Raw genomic sequence first — 23321 nt, forward strand, 5'->3', positions numbered from 1 at the left:
TTTTCTTCACTCACATTGAGACACACACGGCAATTTCTACATCCCCTCGGGACTGGCTGGCAGGTGCATGTTCCTGGGGGAGAACTCACCCCTCTTTCTCTTTTGCAGGCATTAAGTCCCGATCCCCAACTCTCATTCAACACTGCTCGTCTCCCCCAGGTAGAATTCGACTACGGGCCTCCCTAGGGTCTGAAAATAGGCTGTGTGTGTGTTCTGAGGAATACGGGTTTAGTGAAAAGGAAGACTGAAGTGGTATCATCCAGATTGACATTTCTTTGTTTTTATCTTCTTATGTATCAGGACCCGGACAGTGTAATCTGCTGAGAGTTTTCTGTCTTCATGGTTTTCTCCTGGGCCATTTCTCTCTGACCTTCAACGGTAAACACCAACTATCAGCTGGTAACTAGACCGCCACCTGCCACCCAGCACATTCCAAAATAGCCACCCATTTTGTGTGTCCCACCATTAATCGAGCATGCTTTTACATCCTTCCAGAAAGCACAACACATGGCCCCGGTACTCCTCTAAATATCCAGAGACCAATTTCAAATCATGTGAGGAGAGCTTGATGGCTGATAGGTAGTGGTAGGAACTTTGGATGAGAAAGTCTGGAGTAGTCCCAGGTTCCACACTCATGTGTGAACCCATGATCTGCATCTTCCTTCAGGGATTCTTTCCATCCTCACGTGGGCCACAGTCCCATCTCCCAAGGAATTGAACTTTGAAGTATCTTATACTTAATATTACAAAGACTTAGCAAAAAACATAGATGACCCCCAATCCAGGAATGCCCTTCGTTAAAAAAAAAAAATCTTCAATTTCTTTACAATGCAATAACGAAGTAGATAGCATTTGTATTTGTCCATGTGAAGAAAGACAAGACAGAGGGCTGGCGAGGACTGGTTCCTCCCCTCTGACTCTACTTGCTCTCAGCCACCCACTGAACCATCTTGAATGTGGACCAAGATCAAAGACATGCTAACTCTTAACAAGAAGGTGGCTTTTCTTCATAAAGTGGGACGTCCCTATACAAGTCTGGAGGGTTTAGTGATAGCATATGGAGTTGCAAGGCTTTACAGAAGCCTCCTGCAATACTTCTCACAAGAGCTGAAGAAGAAATTAGCAGAGCCCTTCTGGATGTAACACTATGCCCTGGACTAGAGGGCTGGCCTCTTCAGTTTCCAAGAAATACCCAAACCTGTGAATCTGAAGGCTTGTTCTGCTTAGCTTGACCCAAACCTAACCAGCCCCACCCTGTCCCTGTCACCACTTCAGTCCAGGCATTGGCCTCATTTTTGGTGGAGTAGAGCTCTTTCTCCCTAGATAACCCACACGGCCCTCCCTGCCCTCTCTTGGTGTCCTCACCTAAATCCAAATTGTGCCTCTCCACTGGTACCTGGATTATGTCCTGGAGCTCTCCTCTGCTTCCAAACTGTCATCTTTTCCCCATTGGCTTGATCCTTTCTGTCCTGGGCTCATTTCCAATAGTTCTCCCAAGTCATCTGGCCAATTCTCTGTGCCCTGCCCTCAGCCAGGTATCCATTTTCCATTCTTCGGCTGCCTCCGGAAACACCTCCTCCCCTCTTAGGCTTTCCTGGGCAGGTGAGAAGACAGGTAAGTATGTTTTCCCTAGTCTACTCCAGCTAATCTCTTAGACTGCACTCCCCACATGGACTTACCTGAGGAAAAAGCCAAAAGAACATAAAGGAATGGGATTGGAGTTGAGAAGGAGTAAGATTGGTAGGAAGGGAGGGAGTATATTTCTGCACCTGCGTCTAGCACCAGAGCCAAGCTACAGGGAGACGGCCTGAGAACTTGGTGAACCTCAGGAGGGCAGGAAACAGATGCACACGTAGCTAGAATGCCCCTCACTTAAATCCACCCATTCATCAAAGAGACCCCAGGAGGGTGATGCTTGATTGTTTTTTTTTTAAGATTTTATTTATTTATTTATTTATTTATTTATTCATTCATTCATTCATTCATTCATTCATTCATTCATTTGTTAGAGAGACAGCACAAGCAGGGGGAGAAGCAGACTCCCCACTAAGCAAAGAGCCCAACATGGGACTGCATTTCAGACCCTGGGATCATGACCTGAGCCAAAGGCAGATGCTTAACTGACTGAGCCACCCAAGTGCCCCTTGATTGGTATTATTATGGTCTTGAGGTGTTGGTCCAGATTGGTTTGTCTGTCTTAGGCTCTAAACCTCTGGAGGACAGGACTGCATTCCCACCTAGCACTGTCCTGTGCTCCATCAGGCATGAAGAACCTATTGCTGGCGACAATGAGCGTAGGCGACTCTCTGTTCATGGGTTTGCTGACTGGCTAAATGACTTGATTCCCAGAACTTGAAGGTGCCACAATACGACACCATGTTTTTTTTTTTTTAATTTTTATTTATTTATGATAGTCACACAGAGAGAGAGAGGCAGAGACATAGGCAGAGGGAGAAGCAGGCTCCATGCACCGGGAGCCCGACGTGAGATTCGATCCCGGGTCTCCAGGATTGCGCCCTGGGCCAAAGGCAGGCGCCAAACTGCTGCGCCACCCAGGGATCCCGACACCGTGTTTTCATTCGTTGTTTTGTGTTTGTCTCCAGAAAGAGCAGAAAAGGCCTGAGCATTATTCATTTTTGTATTTCCAGAACTTAGAACCATTCTAGAATATCATGGGTGCTCCAGAAATATTGATTGAAGGAATGAGTGAGTGTGAGCCTAGAGAGTGGAGTCCAATCCTGCCTCCACCCCCAGAACCCCCTGCCTCCTGCGGCATTCCAGGCAGGTGCCAAGCCTTTGACTAATCGACAATACAGAACTCCCTAACCCCTAGCTCCTGTGGGCATTTGAGTTTGCAACCTCTCAGGTGAATACTATTATAATTCCAATTTTGTGAGTGTTAAAACTGAAACCCAAAACTTTGCAAATCTGGGTCGCTTTGCTAGCAAGAGATAGAGCCAACACTGGTCTCTTAGGACCCAGAACCCATGTTCTTAACTACCAGGTGAATCCCCTACAGGCTTACTAGCTGCAAGACCATCACTTAAGTGTTCAGGCTGAAGCTTCCTCATTTGTAGACATAATAAACCTACTTAGAATAGTTGTGAGGGACGTTTGGGTGGCTCAGCGGTTGAGCGTCTGCCTTTAGCTCAGGGCGTGATCCTGGGGTCCAGGGATCGAGTCCCACATCGGGATCCCTGTGAGAAGCCTGCTTCTCTGCCTGTGTCTCTGCCTCTCTCATGAATAAATAAATAAAATATTTTTAAAAAATTTTTAAAAGTTGTGAGATCCAGATGATATAAATGCAATGATAAGCAGAGAAATGGTAGCTACACTTTCCAAGGGACTGACCCTTAAAATTTGAAGGAAAGAAGCACATGGAGGGTTTTTGTATCTAAAACAACTTAGGTAAGAAGTTATATTCAGGTGGAACCTCCTCCTTGAACTAAAATAATGACCAGTTCTTCATCTACTTACCCTTCGGCAAATATATCCCAAGGGCCTTCCATGTGCCACTTGGTACCAAAGGATGGGAAACCCTCATGGGAAAGTGAGCTTTGAGTTAGAAGGCTTAGCCTGAAGCCTCCCTCATATCTCTACCGGCTGAGTGAATTTGCACAAGTCACTTAATCTGCTTGGCCCTTGGCTTTCTGAATTGTAAAATGGGGATGAGAATAACTAACCTGCACAGCTATGAGGTTTAAATGAGATTTATATTCAAAATATGGCCAGATCCATTGTCTTACAACACACACACACACACACACACACACACACACACACACACACCTATCACATTGTAACTACTATCTCCATCGTTGCCCAGCTAAGGATGGTATCGTGGGAGCAGTCCAGGTAGCTCAACAGCAGCCGTAGCACTGATTTCAACCTCAGATTACCATATTATTTATTAGAGAAGGGAAGAAATATTTCACTACCGATAACCCCTTAGAATTTCCAGCACAGTATAATAATAAAAAAACAAAGCGACTCTTAATCTGTCTGATTATTGTTTTAAATTTCCTCCAGGCAATGCGCTCCTTACGACTGCACATGAAACAGACCACTCCGAGGACCAGCCGTTGGTAAGCAAATGAATTATAACTGTGTGTCAAAGTGTTCAGGTGATAATCCGAATTAATTGGCAGTTATAAACCACATTTATAGTAACTGCATTAGATTCTGTGCATAGAATCAATAGGCTTTGTCAGAAAGCAGTAAACATCTTAGTTAATCCAATCAAAAAGTCCTTGGGCTTTTTTCTATGCTAAAAATTTTGACCAAAGCATCATATAAAGAAAAGGATCATATATCACTCAGCTTGCTGAATTCTCAAAGAGTGCACTCACGTAGCCAAAATCCAGATCAATAAACAGAACATTGCTAGTACTCCAGAAGCCTCTTCATTGCCGCTTCCAGTAACTACCCTTTGCTTTCCTTCAACACCTCAGAGATCTTTCTAGACTGTGAATCTGATCATGTCATCCTTCTCTTTAAACCTTTTGCAAATATTTTCAGTGCCCTTAGATTCAAATCAAAGCTCCTTCACTTGTCTATGTCTCTGCTTCATGATCCAGCCATACCAAACTTCCTTCCTTTTGCTAAATAAACTATGTGCCTCTCTCCCCTTTGTCTTTTCAAAGCTATTATAATAGCACAATTGGGATATAATTCTTATGCTGTGCAATTCACCCATTTAAAGTGTATAATTCAGTGGTTTGTAGTCTATTCATAGGGTTGTGTACCAGTTACCATTCTCAATTATAGAACATTTCCATCACCCCAGAAAGAAATCCAATGCCCATTAGCAGTCACTCTCCATTTTTTCTCAACAGTCCCCCCCCCCCACCGCCGCCCGTAATCTACTTTCTGCCTCTGCAGATTATCTGTTTGGGACATTTCATGCAAATGGAACCATACAACTATGCCTCCTTTGTTTGGATTGGCTTCTTTTCATTTAGTGTAACATTTTCAAGGTTTATCCATGTTGTACCATCTATCAGGACTTTATTCCTTTTTGTTCCTGAATAATATACCACTGTAGCAAGATGCCATATTTTCTTTATCCACTCATCAGTTGACTGACATTTTAATTGTTTCTACTTTTTCACTGTTATGAAAAAGCTGCTATGACTGTTCACGTACAAATTTTTGTGCAGACATATGTCTTTGTTTCTCTTGATTATACACCTAGGAGTGGAATTGCTGGATCATACCGTAACTACCATATGTTTTGACCTTTTGAGGAACTGCCAATCTGTCTTCAGAAGCATTGGCTCCATTTTACATTCCCACCTGCAGTATATCATATTTTCTATAACGCGTGTTATTGCCAGTCCTCTTTATTATAGCCAACCTATTGTGTGTGTGAAGCGGTATCTCATCACGGTTTTGCTTTGCATTTCCCTGATGACTAATGTAATGATGTTAAGCAGCTTTTCATGTGCTTTATTGGCTATTTGTATGTCTTCTTTGGAGAAATATCTATTCAGATCCTTTGCCTATTTTGTAATTGAGTTATTTTTCTTTTTCTTATTGACTTGAAAGAGTTCTTTATGTAGTCTAGATAAAAGCCCTTTGTCAGCTATGTGACTTTCAAATATTTATATAAAATAGAAAAACTGGGGGAGAGATTACTGTGGCTTTTAATTCAATGCCCAGGTGAATCCCAATGTAGTGGGTCACACTTAGAAGAGAAAGGAGTGAGGCCAAGAGCACTCAGGGACATCTTAAAGAAGAGGCTTTCCTGAGATGCACCTTGAAGAATGGGGCAGAGTATAGGATGGGAAGATGCACTGCTGAGGTGCTGAACCTCTTATCACTCAACAGTGGGTCAGACAGACCTTATCATCCATGCCCATCGGGTCCACATTATTTACTGAGGACCCATGCTCTGCCAAGCACTCTTTCAGAAGCAAAAAGAAATAAGACAGTTCCTCTCCTTCAAGGGGTTCACAGCCCAAGTAGATGAGAAAGACACATGAACAGACATCAGAATTTACAATTCAGTGTGCTAAGTACAATTGCAAGTGTTACAGAAGCACAGGAAAGGGAGGTTAGTCTTGACCGCTCTGGACTTTCAGATGATTCGTTCAATCAGGGAGGCTTAGTCTGAGGCCTCTGAATAGAATTCATGGGACTGTTTATTAGGATGAGAAAAAAAAAGCCTTTATTTTTGGGCGCCGGGGTAGCTCAGAGATTAAGTGCTTTTGTTCGGGTTGTGATCTAGCGGTCCTGGGATCGAGTCCTGCATCAGGCTCCCCACAAGGAGCCTGCTTCTCCCTCTGCCTATGTCTCTGTCTCTCTCTTTCTGTCTCTCATGAATAAATAAATAAAATCTTTTTAAAAATCTTTATTTTTAATACCCAGAATTGATATTTGGCATTCTCTCTATTTATGAGTATAAGGAACAAACCATAGTTTTATTCACAGCAACCATGACTTGGTCATTATAAAAAGCACAGATATTTAACAATTCTATTAAATTGTTATTGATCTTGAGGTAATATTTATGCTCATCACTAATTCAAAATCATGATAGTTATTAGACTTACCAGTAGATCTTGTTATTTAACGTGTGAATAAACTATGTAATATGTTATTATAAGCAAATTTGATTTCTTAAGATTTTGATTACTATATTTCAATATAATTGATTTTTCCTTGGTAATCCTGTATGTTTCCTTTTATGTATTTAGGAACTGAGAATGGCTCCATGAGCTTAGTCAAATGCCAGAGGATAGATGGCACAAAAATGTTAAGAAATTTTGTATTAAATAATTCTTCATTGAGGCTGGAGATTGCACTGAGCCCAGAAGAGAGACAGACAAATAGCAGATAATTTCAGTATGGTAGTAAATGTATGACAGAGGTCTAGATAAGGTACTATGGGAGAACAGAGGAAAAAAGGACAAATTCTTTCTAATGCTTTCAAAGAGGGTGACAGGTGACATTTGAGCCCACTCTTGAAAGATGAATAAGGTCGAAGAGCCCCTCATCCATTGGATCCAACCCTACATCCAGCCCTCGAGTCATCTCTATGGCATTGTGTCACATGGGTCCAGCCTCTGCCCAAAACACTTGAACCTGAAGGCATGCATCCAGAGGCTACTATAGTTGGAGGTGGAGGGGAGAGGAGGATAGGAACTTGACAGATGGAGTCACATGGCAAAAGACAGGCTTGTATTTGTGGTACCAAAAGAAGACCAGATGGACAAGAAGAAGTAAGACCACCAGGGACTATGGGCTGGGGTCATGCAGAGAAAAAAAAGAAAAAAATAGACCCTGGCCTTAGGAACCAGTCCAATCAGGATTCTACTCTAAAATGGACAACTAATAACCTGTGTGACCTTAAACAGATTATTTAATCTCTTGGAGCCTCTGCTCTGTCACATGTAGATATGAATTAATACCTATATTTCAGGGTTGTGAGGATCAAGTAATAGAGCATATGGAAAAGTACTTGGCACAGAGAAGGCAATCAATAACTGTCAGAGCCTCTTCCTTTCAGTTTTACCCAAAGCCAGCCTTTGCTACCCTCTTCCCCGCAGATGTTCGTTTGACCTTGATTACTCATTCTCTAGACCCAGTGATGACTAGATTTATTAACTTCTATACTATAGAAGTGCTTAACCTTGTGTTGTACATTGTCTCTTGTCATCCTCACAACATCTTATCAAGGTAGGAACCTCTATTTTACAGATGATGAAATTGAGGTTCAGAGAAATCAAACAATATAATTTGCTCAAGGTCCCACAGGTAGGAAGTGGTAGAACTGGAACTTACACCCAGATATGACTAACATTAAAATCTATGCTACACATTATGCTGCTTCTAGAGAGACATTTGGAGATCCCTCTGTTGGGTTAACCTTTAGTTTGTCTGTCAACATTTGACCAAAGTTCTAGAAAGCCGGGCTTTAAAAACCAATGCCTATAAACACCAAAATCAACAAAAGCCAAAAAGTAGGTTGGACAAGTGAGAATCCTTTAAAGGGAGATAATCTAACTAAATACTTCTAATAATAACAGCAATTTCTTGGGCACTGGAGAATGTCACCATTATTCCCAGACAGCCAAAGGCAACAACTATAAGATTTGAGGTCCTGCAATTGTTCTTTAGGGTCTTGTGATTAGTCACCTGGAACGATGGTAATATCTTCACTCACAAGATTGTGATTGTCCACCCTGACATCAAGGTATGGAGATCCCGATCACAAAGGCCGATATTTGCATAGTGCTTATGGTTTAGTCAACATTCTCATTTACAGGGTTACTTGCTGACACAACCCTAGGAGATACATAGGGCCAGGGTTTTTGTATTCTCAGAATAGGAACCCAAGGCTCAGAGAAGCAAGGTGACTTGCCCAACCAGGGCCAATGGGCTAGTAAGACAGAGTCATGATTTTTTTAAAAAGATTTTTTAATTTATTTATTCATAGAGACACAGAGAGAGAGAGAGAGAGAGAGAGGCAGAGACAGAGGCAGAGGCAGAGACAGAGGCAGAGGCAGAGGCAGAGGCAGAGAGAGAAGCAGGCTCCATGCAGGGAGCCTGACACGGGATCTCCGGGATCACACCCTGGACTGAAGGCGGCGCTAAACCACTGAGCCACCAGGGCTGCCCAGAATCATGATTTAAACTCCATCCTCTGACCCCTTCTCCAGGGCAATTTCCACCTCCACTGGCATCTCCATCTCCAGTCCAAATTAGACAGAAGAATGAGGATATTTGGAAGCACACCTCTAGACTCCTGCAAACTGTTAGATGATGGGTTAGAAGGAAACAGAAGACAGTAATCACAATAAAAGCAAAAATCTAGTGTTTCTTGAAATAACGTTATTGAGAGATACATCACATACCATAAAATTTGTACTTTTAAAATGTATAATTCAATGGTTTTTACTATATTCACAAAGCCTTGTTACCATAACCCACTAATTCCAGAACATTTTTATTACCATAGAAAGAAACCCATAGCCACTGCAGCCACTGGCCATTCCAGATTTTTTCACTCCCTGGAAACCACTTATCTACTGTTTTTATGTATTTATCCTGATGGATATGTCATATTAATACAATCACTCAGTATGTGGCCTTTTGTGTCTGGATTTTGTCACATCATGATGTTTTCATGGTCCACTCACATTGTAGTATGGATGGTACTTCATTCTTTTTGTGGGCCAAATAATATCCCATTGTGTGGATATACCGCATTTTATTTATCCATTTGTCAGTTTACGGACATTTGAGCTGTTTCCACCTTGTGGCTCTTATGAATAAAGAATGAATGCTTCTATGAACATTTGAGTGTAAGCTCTTGCATGGACATACACTTTCGTTTGGGTATATACCGAGGAGTGGAATTGCATAGGTAACTCTGTGTTTAGTTTTTTGAAGAACTGCCAGAATAAGGCAGTTCTTTATTCTATTTTGTCCTTTATTCTTCACCTTACTATTCTATTTACAGCATTTCCAAAGTGGCTGCACCATTTTACACTCCAACCAGTGGTGTATGAAGGGTTCCACTTTTTCCGCTTTCTCTCAATACTTATTAGTATTAGTAGTATATATAACCATCTTAGTGGGTGTGAAATGATATCTAATTGTGGGTTTGATTTGCATTTCCCTCATGACTAATGATATTGGGCATCTTTTCATGTGCTCATTGGCCATTTCTATACCTTCTTTGGACAAATGTTCATTCACATTCTTTGCCAACTTAATTGGGTTGTTTGTTTATTGTTGAATTGTAAGAGTTCCTCATACATTCTAGGTACAAATCTCTTATTGGATATGATTTGCAAATATTTTCACTCATTCATTGGGTCATCTTTTCATTTCCTTGATAATACCCATTTAAGAAACAAATTTTGATTAAGTACAATTTATTTTTTTGGCTTGTATTTTTAATTTCATATCTAAAGAAATTATTGCCTAATCTAAGATCACAATGACTACACATATATTTTCTTTTCAGAGTTTTATACCTTTAGCTTTTGCTTTTTTTTTTTTTTTAAATTTTTTATTTATTTATGATAGTCACAGAGAGAGAGAGAGAGAGGCAGAGACACAGGCAGAGGGAGAAGCAGGCTCCATGCACCGGGAGCCTGATGTGGGATTCGATCCCGGGTCTCCAGGATCGTGCCCTGGGCCAAAGGCAGGCGCCAAACCGCTGCGCCACCCAGGGATCCCCTAGCTTTTGCTTTTAATTCCATGATCCATTGAGTTAATTTTTGTGTACAATGTGAAGTCAGTATCCAAATTCATTCCTCTGCATGTAGATCTCCAGTTGTAGCATCATACTTTGTTAAAGACTAGTCTTTCCCCCATTGAATTGACTTGGCAATCATGTAAAAAATCAATTAACCATAAATGGATGGATTCTCAGTTCTATTTCATTGATCTATATGTTTATCCTTATTGCAGTACTGCACTATTTTGATTACTATAGCTTTGTATTAAGTTTTGAAATTTTGGAGTTTAAGTCATCTAGCTGTGTTCTTATTTTTCAAGATCACTTTGGCTATTCTCAGTCCTTTATATTCCAACATTACACGTTTAGGACCGGCTTATCCATATCTGAAAAAAAAAAAAGGCAGCTAGGATTTTGAATGGGATTGCAATGAATCTGTAGATCAATCTTGGAAGTATTACCATCTTAATAATATTAGTTCTTTCAATCCATGAACCTTGGGTGCCTTTCCATTTATCTAAGACTTCTCTAATTTCTTTCAATGACTTCTGTAGTTTTCAGTATACAGTCTTGATTTGCTTTTGTTAAATTTAGTCCTAAGTATTTTATTCTTTTTTATGCTAATATAAATAGGATTGATTCCTGTGGTATTATGATTTATATGTGAAATATGTATTAGATCCTCATCCCCATTCTTAGCACACAGTTCCTAAACCCTTGTAATTTCCTAAGTTATTAGAGCAATAGTATCATATTTTTTTATAACATTTGGATTTTGTCCTCAGTTTCTGAAACAGCTTCAGAGAAATAAAGATGAAATGGGTATCTTATTATTTATAACAAGCCCCTTTCAACCGCACTTGAGTTTATGTGAATGAGGGGACTTTGGGAAAGCCTCTAAAGATGGGGGCTGGTTTCCAGGGAAACCAACGCTGATTATAGGGTTGGATTTTTCAGTCCCATCTCTCACCCTCTGGGGAGAGGAGAGGAACAGAAGGTTGAATCAATCACCAATGGCCAGTGATTTATTTAATCATGACTATGTACTGAAGCCTCTATAAAACCCCCCTAAAATGAGTTTCAGAGAGCCTCCAAGTTGGTGAATACCTGGGAGTTCTTAGAGAGTGGCAAGCTTAGGAGGGCATGGAAGCTCTGTGCCCTTTCCTCAAACTTAGCCCTTTGCACCACTTCCACCTGGCTATTCCAGAGTTGTATCCTTTCATAATAGGCTGGTGATCTCATAATTAAAATGTTTCCCTGAGTACTGTGAGCCACTCTAGCAAATTAATCAAACCTGAGGAAGAGGTCATGGAAACCTGCAATCTATAGCCAGTTGGTCAGAAGTACAGGTAAATAATGTGGACTTCCAACTGACGTCCAAAGTTGAGGGCAAGGGGAGAGAGGTATAGTTTTGTAGGACTGAACGCCTAACCTATGGGATCTGATGCTATTTCCAAGTATATAGTGTTAGAATTGAGTTAAATTATAGGGCATCTAGCTGGTGTCACAGAATCGTCTGGAGTGCAGAAACCCCCTACATACTCACTTGGTGACCAGAAGTGTCAGAAGTAGTATGGTGCTAGCATGAGAGTAAAGGAGACACGCAGAAGGAGTGTGATTTCCCTTCATACTTCCTTAATTTTATTTTTGGATCATTCATTGCTATTGTTTAGAAATATAATTTATTTCTATATATTAATCTTGTATCCTAACAACTTTGCTGAACTTGTTTCTTAGTTCTAATAATTTGTGGGGCTTCTTTAGGTTTTTATGTACAAGTTTATGCCAACTGCAAATAATAATTTCACTTCTTTCTTTTCTATCTGGATGCCTTCTATTTCTTTTTCTTTCTTAATTGCTCTTGCTAGAACCTCTAGTACAATGTTGAATAGAAGTGGCAAGAACGCTTGCCCTGTTCTCAATCTTAGAAGATCAGCATTTCACTATTAAGTATGATGTTTGTTGTGGGTTTTTCCTAGAAACATTTTAATAGGTCAAAGATGCTCCCTTCTGTTCCTACTTTATTGAGTACTGTTATCAAGAAAGCATGTTGGATTTTGTTAAATGATTTTTCTGCATCTGTTGAGGTAATTATGTAGTTTCTTTCTTTTATTCTATTGATATGGAGTCTTATACTATTTTTTTATATACTAACTTTTTATATGTTAAACCATTTTTGTATTCTTGAGATAAATCCCCCTTGATCATGTGTATGATACTTTTTATGTGGCTAGTTCAATTTGTTAATACTTTGTTCAGGATTTTTGCATCTATATTGATAAGAGATAATGGTCTGTGGTTTTCTTTTCCTGTGATGTCTTAGTTTTAGTATCAATGTAAGACTAGCCTCATAGAATGAGATGTGAAATATTCTCTTCTTTTCTTTTTTTCTTTTTTTTTTTTTAGCGGTGGAGGAAGAGTTTGTGGATGATTTGAGTTAAATTTTCTTTAAAGGTTTGTTAAAATTTACCAGTGAAATCATCTGGGGCTTGGCTTTTTTGTATGGGGAAGTTTTTAAATTAATAATTTAATCTCTTTACTTATAGATCTACTTAGATCATCTGGGTTTTGAGTTTTTTGTTGTTGTTAGTTTCAGTAGTTTGCAACTTTCTAGGAAATTGATAATTTTGTCTTTGTTATCTGATTTTTTGGCATACAATTATTTATAGTATTCCTTAATCCTTTGTATTTCTGTAAGGTTGCTAGTGATGGTCATTCTTTCATTCTTTTTTTAAATAATTTGAGTCTTTTTCTTGCTTAGTCTAGCTATAGTCTTGTCAATTTTCTTGATCCGTTCAAAAAGTCAAATTTTGGTTTGATTGATTTTCTCTAACACTTTTCCATTGTCTTTTTCATTAATTTCTACTCTAGTATTTATTATTTCTTTCCGTTTGTTTTGAGTTTAGCTTGTTCTTTTCCTAGTTTGTTAGGATGGAAGTTTAGGTTATTGATTTGAAATGTTTCCCTTTTTTAATACAGACACTTACATTTATAAATTTCTCTCTAAGCACTGCTTTAGTTGCATTCATAAGTTTTGGTATGTTGTGTGTGGGTTTTTTTTTTTTTTTTTAGATTTTATTTGTTTGAGAGGAGAGAAAGAGAGAGAGAGAGAGAGAATGATGAGAGAGACAGAGGGAGAGGGGGAGAGAATCTCAACCACATTCCACGCTGAGTGCAGAACCCAACACAGGACTCAATCTCATGATCCTGAGATCATGACCTGAACTGGACCAAGATGCTTACTGGTCAGATGCTTAACCAACTGCACCACTCAGGTGCACTGTTATGTTTTCATTTTCACTTACCTCAAAGTATTTTCTAATTTCCTTTGTGATTTATTTGATCCTTTGGGTATTTAGGAGTCTGTTGTTTAATTTTTGTACACTTATGAATTCCCCAAATATCCTTATGTAGTTGACTTCTAATTTTATTCCATTGTTATCAGGGAAATACTTTTTATTGTCTTAATCCTTTTAAATAGATCATGGCTTGTTTTATGGCCTAACACATGGTCTATTCTGAAGAATGTTTCATGTGCACTTGCGAAGCAGGTGTATTCTGCTATTGGTGTTTTAGTGTCTGTTAGACACTAAAATGAATGTTTTATTTTAGAATGTTTTAAATAGAATGTTTTAGTGTCTGTTAGTTCCAGTTGGTTTACACTTTGTTTAACTCTTTTATTTCATTGTCGATCTTCTGCCCAGGTACTTATACATTATTAACAGTGGTGTATTAAGGCTTCTAATCCTTAAATTGTTAATTTCTCCCTTCAATTTGCTCAGTTTTTGCTTTATGTATTTTGAGTCTCTATTGTTAAGTCGATATATGTTTATAATCATTATGTTTTCCTGATGGATTAATCCCCTTATTATTATAAAATGTACTTATTGCCTCTAGTAATAACTAATTTCAAGTCTACTTTGTCTGATATTAATATGGCCACTCCAGCTCTCTTTTGGGCACTGTTTGTGTGATATATCTTTCCCAACCTTTTACTTTCAAGCTATTTATATCTTTGAATGTAAAGTATCTTATAGATGGCATATAGTTAGATGGAGGGTTTTTCTCCATTTTTTCAATCTCTGTTTTTCTGTTGTAGATTTAGTCCATTTACATTTAAGTAGTTACTGATAAGGTAAGATTTAATTTTTCCTTTTGCTACTTTTCCCCCCTGTGTGCCTTATGGATTTTTTTGTTCCTCTATGACTTCATTACTGCCTTCTTTTCTAAATATTTTCTAACATAGAACATTCCCTTGCTCTGTCTTTGTATATACATATATCTATATATATGTGTGTGTGTGTGATGTACATTTATGTGTATTATATATGTATGTGTGCATATATAAATGTATATTTTTTTCTTGGTGGTTGGCCAGAAGATAACAAGATCTTAAAACAATCTAGTTTGGATTTACACCTTGCATTTTTGTAGTACATTTTCATTTACATTTTTTTTTTCATTTAATTCTAAGAAGGGAGAAAGTAAGAAATCTGGGCTAGAAATCCTTTTCTCTACTTTGGCCCTAGGACCTGTTTGGAGCAATGTTACTCATGCATCATGCTCCTCTGGGGGCAAATTATATCCATGTGAGAGAGATCCTTTTCTGATTCCCAGGGTATAGATTTTCAGGGTTATCATAACAACTTTGTATGGACTTTCCAGCTTCCAAAGTGCATTCATATACATCAGTGATTCTCAAAGTGTGGTCTGGGGATCTCTGAATATCCATGAGATGCTTGCAGGAAATCCTCAAGGACAAGACTATTTTCATAATAGTACCAAGATGTTATTTGCCCCCTTTTAGCTCTCATTCCACAAGAGTACAGTAAAATTTTCTAGAGGTTACACAGCATGTGGTATCACCACACATTGAATGCAGAAGTGGATATGAGAAATTAGTGTCTCTGTTAAGCGAGGCATTAAGGAGATTGGCAAAACTGTAAAACAAAAACTTTTTCTCTAAGTTGCTTTTGAAAATTTAGTGGTATTTCACAAAATATGTTGTTTATATGAACATAAGTGGTTTATTATTGTTAATTTTAAATGAGTTATTTTTCTAAATTTCCCAGTTTTATTATATAATGCAGGAAATATTGATATAACATATTTTAACAAAAGCTTGTTTGCATTTTTAATAAACTTTAAGAGTATAAAGGGGTACTAAAACCAAAAATTTTGAGAGCTGCTGACATTTGTTATCTCATTTGACCCTCACAACAGCACCAGATGGAAAGCAGGACAAGTTTACTCACATGCTGCTTTGGCTCCTTGGATGGAGAAACTGGACTGGGTCTAGGACTATACCTGGAAGGACTGGATTTAATAGAAGAGCAGTCTATGATTCTGAGACTAAAGCCAAACAATTAACTGGAGTGACACTTTCTGGGAGTGATAAACTCTTGGTGGCCATTGACATTGTTGGTCTCTCTCATGTTCTGGATACTCTCTCCACACTGGCTTCCATGACAATGTTCTTAGTTTTACAAATGGCTCCTCTTCTTCCACCTGCCCCTTAAGTATTGCTATTACCCCATGTCCTATCCTCAACCCTCTTCTGGTCTCCCTCTAGGGGCTCCCTGGATGCGTTCACCCACCATTATATATGATGATTCCCAAATGTGCGTCTTCAGCTCAGATCTGTCTCTTGAATTTCAAAGCTAAGTACTGGTTGTGTCTACCTAGATATCCCTCAGATGTTTTAAAACGACATTCTCAAAACTCTCTAATCACTAGGCGCATTCAATATATTGTAGTAGGCTCTGTCACATCACCTGTGATGTGACAGTGAGCAACACATAGTTCCTCTTCTTAAGGAAAGAACAATCTAGTAGAGATAACCAGTTTGTCCAAAACCAGCTTTTGTATTGTGGAGTCTGGTTTAGAATTACCACCACTAACCCAGTCACCCAAGACTTCCGCTTCTTCACCATTCCCTCCATCCAGGGAGTCCCCAAGTCATGTGCATTTTGTTTCTGTAATGTCTCTTCAGCCTTTGACTTTCTCTATCACTACTGCACACCTCCCTCAGAAAGATCTTCTAACTCTTGTGAATGATTGCAATAATCTCATAATCACTCTCTTGACCTCCTGTCTCATCTCCATCTAATTCATACTTCGTATTGCTGCATGAGTTGTCATTTTATAACCTCACATCTGCTTTCCTTACTTCCATGCTAAAACTCTTCAATGATTCCCTCTTCTCTGGAAAATAAAATCTGCATTCGTTAGCCTGCCTTGTAAGGCTCTCAAGGAACTGAACTTTGCTTCATTTCCTATCGCTTCTTTGAATGTATCCACGATATTTCAAATGGTGTTTCTGATAGCAAGAATGTCCTCCTTAATTACCTAGTCATCCTTTATGATCTTTCTAAAGTGTAAGGTTTTGTTTTGTTTTTGTTTTTGTTTGTTTGTTTGTTTTTACCTTTTCAAGGAGTCTTGGTTTTTCTCCCTTTTGGTATACCACTAGATCTTGCACAGATCTGTCTTCATTACAATACTTACCAAAATGTATTATAATTTTTTCTTTCCATAGCTATTTGCCTCTCTGGACAGAACACCTCAATGGAGGAAATTATCTGGTTCATCTTGGTATCACAAGTCCTAGCCCAGTACCTGGTATAGAATGGGTACTAAATAAATATTTATTGACTTAATGTTGAAGGTCTATCAAATATGGATCACACTCAAACTTCTTCCTATTTTCTAAATTTAGAATTCCCTTCCCATTTTCCATCCAATCACCCAAGCCAAAACACAGATAACTATTATTAGGGCTCTTCCTTATTCTCTATCTCTAATTAATCACCAGTCCAGCTTATTCCGCTTCTCTAATCTCTCTCCAGCATGTTAGGTGCCTTTCATCACCACCCTTAGAGAAGTCCTCCATCCCTTAAGAATATTGCAACCACATTTTCAACCTCAAAAATTGGGATATAAAATTTTTGTGTCACTTCCAGATATGAGGCATTCTGATAAGCAGAAGTAAGTTCTAAAAGGTTGAAGTTCTCTAAATGTTCCATTGATTTCTAGGGATGGCAGTAGAGAATATTGGAAATCATAATGCCACGAAGAATTTGGGTTGGGTGGTCATTTAGCCTTGGCTGCAAGGTTCATGGGCCTCTATTTTAAGAGTCTCAGGCCTTAAGCTATCTATCATTCAGGTAACAAAGGACAAATGCACAGACAAGAATAACTAAAAATACAATATTGCAAGTACCAAATAAATGAGTAATTAATTGAGGAGAGAAATACAGAGGAGATGTGATCTGAGCTGGGCTTTAGAGTCCTTGTAGGTAGAGGCGTGCCAGCTAACACCTAAAACTGCCCATGCAGAAACACTCAACTCCAGCCCCCACTGAAGGAAATGGATTCTTGTCTACCAGCCAGGGTTGACTGACCAGAGAAAGTTGATTCAAGGGTGTTTCATCCTTGGGCTGTCTGAGATCTGTGACTTGGACCTACATAAGAAGATGAGCTGTGTCAATCAGATTTCTTTCTGGAATCTGAAATCGGGAAACTAAAATAGGAGATCTGGTAGCATAGACTGGCATGGAAAAATTGGCTTCAAGTGTTACCTTCAGGTCAAGTTGGAGCTGGAGAGTCAAGGGCCCACCAAAGTCAAGTGTAAGTCGGAGTCAGGAAGAAATAGAAACCATGAGTAGACAGAGCCAGTTGGTCTGTAAAGGAGCCAACATTCATTATAAGTGGTAACAGCATGAGAAAAAGACCGGGCAACTGAAAAGAGAAACTTGGAGCTGCCAGTCCTCGGATCCACCTCGGAACTTGATGTCTTGCAGCCTCCAGGCTTACAGCCACTCCTAGCCTTCTTTCCTTGGTGAGTGAATGCTGTTCCTTGCAACCTAAGAGCTCAACTGAAACAGATCTGATCAGATGGAGCACAGAGGAAAAGAAGTCCGGGAGCCCAGGCCAGCATAGATGGGTGCTCAGAGACTGAATTTCCCATGGACTACTTAGGGACAGGTAGAAAGGAATTTTTTTTTCTGTGAAGGTAAAAGTGATGGGAACACCTTAAATTTTAAAAGAAGCCAGATTGGTATTTGGCAAGTGACTGATTGCATGCATGCGTGTAGGTTAAGGCCAGAAAGTACACAAGTTTGAATCATAGGATCACAACTGTAGTCTTGATCCCATGGGCAAGGGAACGATGGCAGTTTGCAACAGGAAGAAGATACCATCAGTGTGGAATTCGAAAAATCATGAAGGTCTTGGAAGACATTCCATTTCCCAACCTTGAAGCATGCTTGGCCCAGCCCCGCACAGATGGACTTTGGGTAATGTGTGGTGAAGGAAGCACATGAAAGCAGCCTGTGGTTGTGAAGCAGACCTGCTGATTAGGGTCGCTTCCACTCCAACAGCCTAGAAGCTAGAAAAGACTGCCAGAGACCTCCAGCCTGGCATGCAACCGGGGCAAATGCTGCTGCTCTGACAGATTGGCAAGAGCCTGGGATCAGCAAAGGTCACCTCCATGTGCAAACCCACGCCTGATCAGTTCTAAGTGGGGCCCATCAAGACCAGGGCTGTCTGGGCCCCCAAGGACTTCCATGTAGAGCCCAGATGTCAGCTGTCCTCTCGTCCTCCGAATGGGGCAGTTACAGCAGTTGTCTCTTTCACACCGCATCCACACCGACGCAGCTCTCAGCAACTCTTGAAACGCCCCCCTCCCATTCACATTACAGTAATATTGTCCACTCACATTACAGTAATGCGCCGCGGAGCATCTCCTGACAGTTTCTGGAGGGAGTGAAAGTTGCACAACCCACGGCGAACCATCTCAGACACACAAACAAACAGCCAGACGTGTCTGTTCTGCAAAGCCTTCCTTTGCTGGACAGCCTGCCAGGGCTTTCTTTTCCAACCCAACCCCCCCTCTGCCCCCATCCAGTCTCCGGGATCCTCTTCCTCCTGCCCAGATTCCTTCTGCTCTGTTATGCAGAGTCATTCTGTGGTGCCCTGACTGCTATCCCTAAATTTGCATACCCAAACCCAAACACAGCTTGGACCAGTAAGCTGATCTATACTGGTTCTAGGACCCACCGTGCCCTCCTTAAGGAGACAACTGAGGTTATTTTTTATTTTTTATTTTTTTTTTATTTTTTTATTTTTTTATTTATTTATGATAGACACACAGTGAGAGAGAGAGGCAGAGACATAGGCAGAGGGAGAAGCAGGCTCCACGCACCGGGAGCCCGACGTGGGATTCAATCCGGGGTCTCCAGGATCGCGCCCTGGGCCAAAGGCAGGCGCTAAACCGCTGCGCCACCCAGGGATCCCTGAGGTTATTTTTTTAAAAAGATTTTGTTTATTTATTCATGAGAGACACACAGAGAGAGGCAGAGACACAGGTAGAGGGAGATGCAGGCTCCCTGCAGGGAGCCCGATGTGGGACTGGATCCCAGGACCCAGGATCACGTCCTGAGCCAAAGGCAGACGCTCAACCGCTGAGCCACCCAGGCGTCCCAAGGTTATTTTTTTAAAAAAAGCATTTGGTTGTTGTCCATGAATAGCAATAAGGATACAGTTCAGGCACTGGTGGGTCAGTCTGGGTGAATCCCATCTACCGCCCCGCTCTGTTTGGACTCTCTGTGGAAGGCGAGGCGGGGGTCAGAGAAGCCAGCTATTTAAACTCCAGCTTTGGGGGACTGGGGTGGGGATGGGCATGGAAGGGGGAGGCGGGGCGAAGGGGATGGGGTCTGCAGGCAGGTTCCCAGCGGCAGAGGACATGAGGCGTGGGGCTGCCCGCAGGGCTGGCTGTCCCTCCAGCAGGCACGATGCAGCCCGAATGCAGAGCAAGGCGAGAAATGACTTTGTCTCCGCAGCCGCCCACGCTCTGACTGCATTAAGACTCTCACTAGGCCCATGATGACTTTTTGATGAAGTGGATGCAGCATCCTGCAGGGGCCAACGGCCTTGCCTTACGGAAGGGAAGGGCTCTGCAGAAAGCACACCCAGCATTGCAATATGCTCTTCTCCTGTCTGCCCTCTTCCTTAAAGCACGTTTTTCTGGATGGCGTTTTCATTCTTAGCTCTCCTAGCTTCTCATAAGCAGGGAATGCAACAAATCCAGGAACAGTGACAGCCCAGTAGCTAGTTTCTGTGGGAACACCTATGGATGTCTACTGTATTGGGCAAAAACAGAACAAAGTCACTTTTATCTCCAGCTTTCCTAAAGCCTTTGTGTGCTGTAGAAGCTGGTTATTGTTGCATTATTAAAGGCCCAGCGAGCAGCGCCAAGGCTCAGATACGCTAGAGCTGTCCCAGGCAGCTTCAGCTAGTTCAGACTTTTATCCTGTGACCCAGCGGGGCTCCTGGTTCCCCGGCATCCCAGGGAAGGGGGAGCTGGCATGCAGGAGAGTCCAGGCTCTTCTAGAAGGTGCCCTGGGCTTCTCACCGAACTGGTCTGTCCAGTTCCCAGGAATCATTCTGAGCATGATCCATTTTGCCAATATTGTGTTTCCTAAGGCACTAGCAGTGTAAAGTAGGGGGCAAACTGTTGCATAAGGACATATCTAAAACCAGATTTTCCCGGGTTTCAGCCAGTACCTTGTTCAGGGGAGGCTGAGAGGACCAAGTGTTTGGGTTTCTGTGTGTCTGAGACTGAGGGTTGGTGGTGACTGAGAACTGAGGGTTGGGGTGGGGACAGCCTGGGGCATAGTTTGCTGAGGGTAGGTTTGAACACAGGTTTGATCCAGCTTGTCACAGTGTCCGAGTCACAATACCTGGGAGCTTTGTCAACTGTCCCAACCCCCATTTCACAGAGGAAGAGAGGAAGCCTGAGAGGAAGCCCAGAGAGGCAGGGTGACTCATCCAAGGTCAGTCCCATGAACGGGTGTCCTGCTGAGGTACCCACCACCTGGACATGCTGAGCATGCATGAACATTCACTCTCCACATTTGCAGCCACACAGGCCCTTTAAGAGGCAGGGCCAATTTAATGCTGGTGTGGGGCAGATAAATCCCAGGAAGGCATGGGCTGTATTTTTCACTAGGTTTTATGTGGCACACTGCAGGGCTCAAGCATAGTTAGGAGCTCATGCTTCTTGACCAACCCTGAAAAAAAAAAAGCAAGATCACATCCTCCAATCCGCTCCCCTATGCTTATTCTCCTGTAAATGTGGGAGAAATCTAGCTGGAGAGGGTGCAGCAGGACAGGACAGCCAAGAGCCACCACAAAGGGCTGTGCAGCCCATGCACTTCACAAAGGGCCTGAAAGTGGGCCACGCGGTGGCCAAAACCCAGCCTGGCTTCCACTCACCAGGGCTCAGCCCTAGCAAAGTGCTCCTCATCTTTGTGGTCTCATGTCAAGTCTATCCTTAAGTAGAAAAACCTTTCCTCCCTGCTGGCCCTTCCTCTGTACTTCCCTCCTACTTCATTCCTACTCACTAAAACCTTCCCTTTGTTTGTTTTGTCTTTTTAATGTATGTTTTCAGTTTTACTTTTTAAGCTACAACCACCGAATTAGGGATGACCCCTACCTGCACTGCATGGTTTGAAGCCCCTGAGCCCATCTTCAGGCTGTCTGTTCCACCTTCTGGACATAGCCTCTTCCCATGAGACATCAGACTACCACTGTGCCTGGGCCACTGCTTCCAGGAAATCTTTCCTGACCATTACCTTCTCCCCTAAACATACCACCCCAGGGTGTGAGGCCCATCACCCACAACATCCTAGGCACACCCTATGGAAGCTTTCAATATGTTTTTCAATGTTCTATTTACAAGTCCATGTTGCCCTTTTATCTGCCCTGTCAACTATTTTAGCTGCTGACTCCATGTGGCTACTGAGCCCTTGAACTGTGTCTAGTCTGAATAGAGATGTGTTGAAGTATAAGATGTACACAGGATGCGAAACATTTAGTATGAAAAAAATGATGTGAAATATTTCATCAATCATTTTTATATTGATTACATGTTGGAACGATGATGTTCTAGATTAAACTAAATGTCTGATTAAAATTAATTTCACCTCTCTCTTATGCTTTTTATATGGCTAGAAAAATGTAAATCACATTTGTGGCTTGCATTGGATTTCTGTTGGACTTAGACTATAAGCCTCTACAGGTCAGAGACCATATCTTAATCGTCTCAGCACCCTCCCCGCAGGGATCCCCTCTAACTGCTGACTTTTTAACAAGTCTGCTCCTCATCTTAGAGACTGCTATGCTAGCCTTGGGAGCACCAACCACTATCCATCCCTCTTGCTGGGCCAGCTCCTCTGCTGCTTCCTCTGCCTTAATTCGGGAAGGTCCATCCAGGTTGTTGTAGCTACTCTGCTTTTAACCTGCCTTTAACGTTTCTATACAATCTGTGGTCCCCAAGTAGAATTAAAGCAAGATTAAATTGGGGGCACCTGGGTGGCTCAGTGGTACTGGGATCGAGTCCTGCGTCAGGCTCCCGGCATGGAGCCTGCTTATCCCTCTGCCTGTGTCTCTGCCTCTCTCTCTCTCTCTCTCTATCATAAAAAAAAAAATTTTAAAAAGTCAGCATTTAGAGAAACCATCCTGGGCGATGCAAATAAACACAGGGCAGAGGACAGAGAAATAGAAACTACCATTCACATCAGTATCAGTGAATAGCTCAGCCTGTCCCCTTAGGTATTTGCCAATATGCTGTGAATCTCAACCTTTAAAAATCTTTATATATATGTATATTTCTGAATATAGAAATAAAACTGGCTCACTGTAAAGAAAAGACCAAAAACCACAAAGATTCCTCTGTGATTCCACTCTAAACAGTAACCCAATAACCACTAATAATAGGTTGCTGTTACTTCCAGGCTTTCCCATCATATGGTTACTTTCTTTCTTTTGGCTTTTTTTTTTTTTTTTTTTTTACATAAATGAGATTATATTCTAAACATCGTTCTGCATCTTAGGGTTTTTTTAAAAGATTTTTATTTATTTATTCATGAGAGACACACAGAGAGAGGCAGAGACAGGCAGAGAGAAGCAGGCTCCATGCAGGGAGCCCAGGATCATGACGTTCAACCGCGGAGCCACCCAGATGTCCCTGCATCTTAGTTTTTAAATGTTTAGATATATTGTTGACATTTCTTCGGTCAGGTTGTATAGATCTATTCAATTCTTTTTTAGCTGTAGCAGAATGTTCCAC

At 41.2% G+C, this 23321-nt stretch overlaps 1 long non-coding RNA gene across 8 annotated transcripts in view; it reads left to right on the forward strand.

Annotated features, from left to right (window-relative positions):
- LOC102156859 overlaps positions 1 to 23321 on the forward strand; it is an 81448-nt gene that overhangs the window by 49764 nt on the left and 8363 nt on the right. For 3 of the 8 annotated variants that reach the window (XR_005372630.1, XR_005372626.1, XR_005372631.1), the window contains 3 exons: positions 109 to 159; positions 301 to 378; positions 4030 to 4085. This is a non-coding gene — a long non-coding RNA (uncharacterized LOC102156859). Of the gene's footprint in view, positions 1 to 108; positions 160 to 300; positions 400 to 1531; positions 1615 to 4029; positions 4086 to 23321 lie in introns of all 8 variants that reach the window. The other 5 variants (XR_005372627.1, XR_005372632.1, XR_005372633.1 and 2 more) reach the window with 4 other exon arrangements.

Source organism: Canis lupus, chromosome 17 (genome assembly GCF_011100685.1).
Source record: "Canis lupus familiaris isolate Mischka breed German Shepherd chromosome 17, alternate assembly UU_Cfam_GSD_1.0, whole genome shotgun sequence".
Classification (NCBI taxonomy): Eukaryota; Metazoa; Chordata; class Mammalia; order Carnivora; family Canidae; genus Canis; species Canis lupus.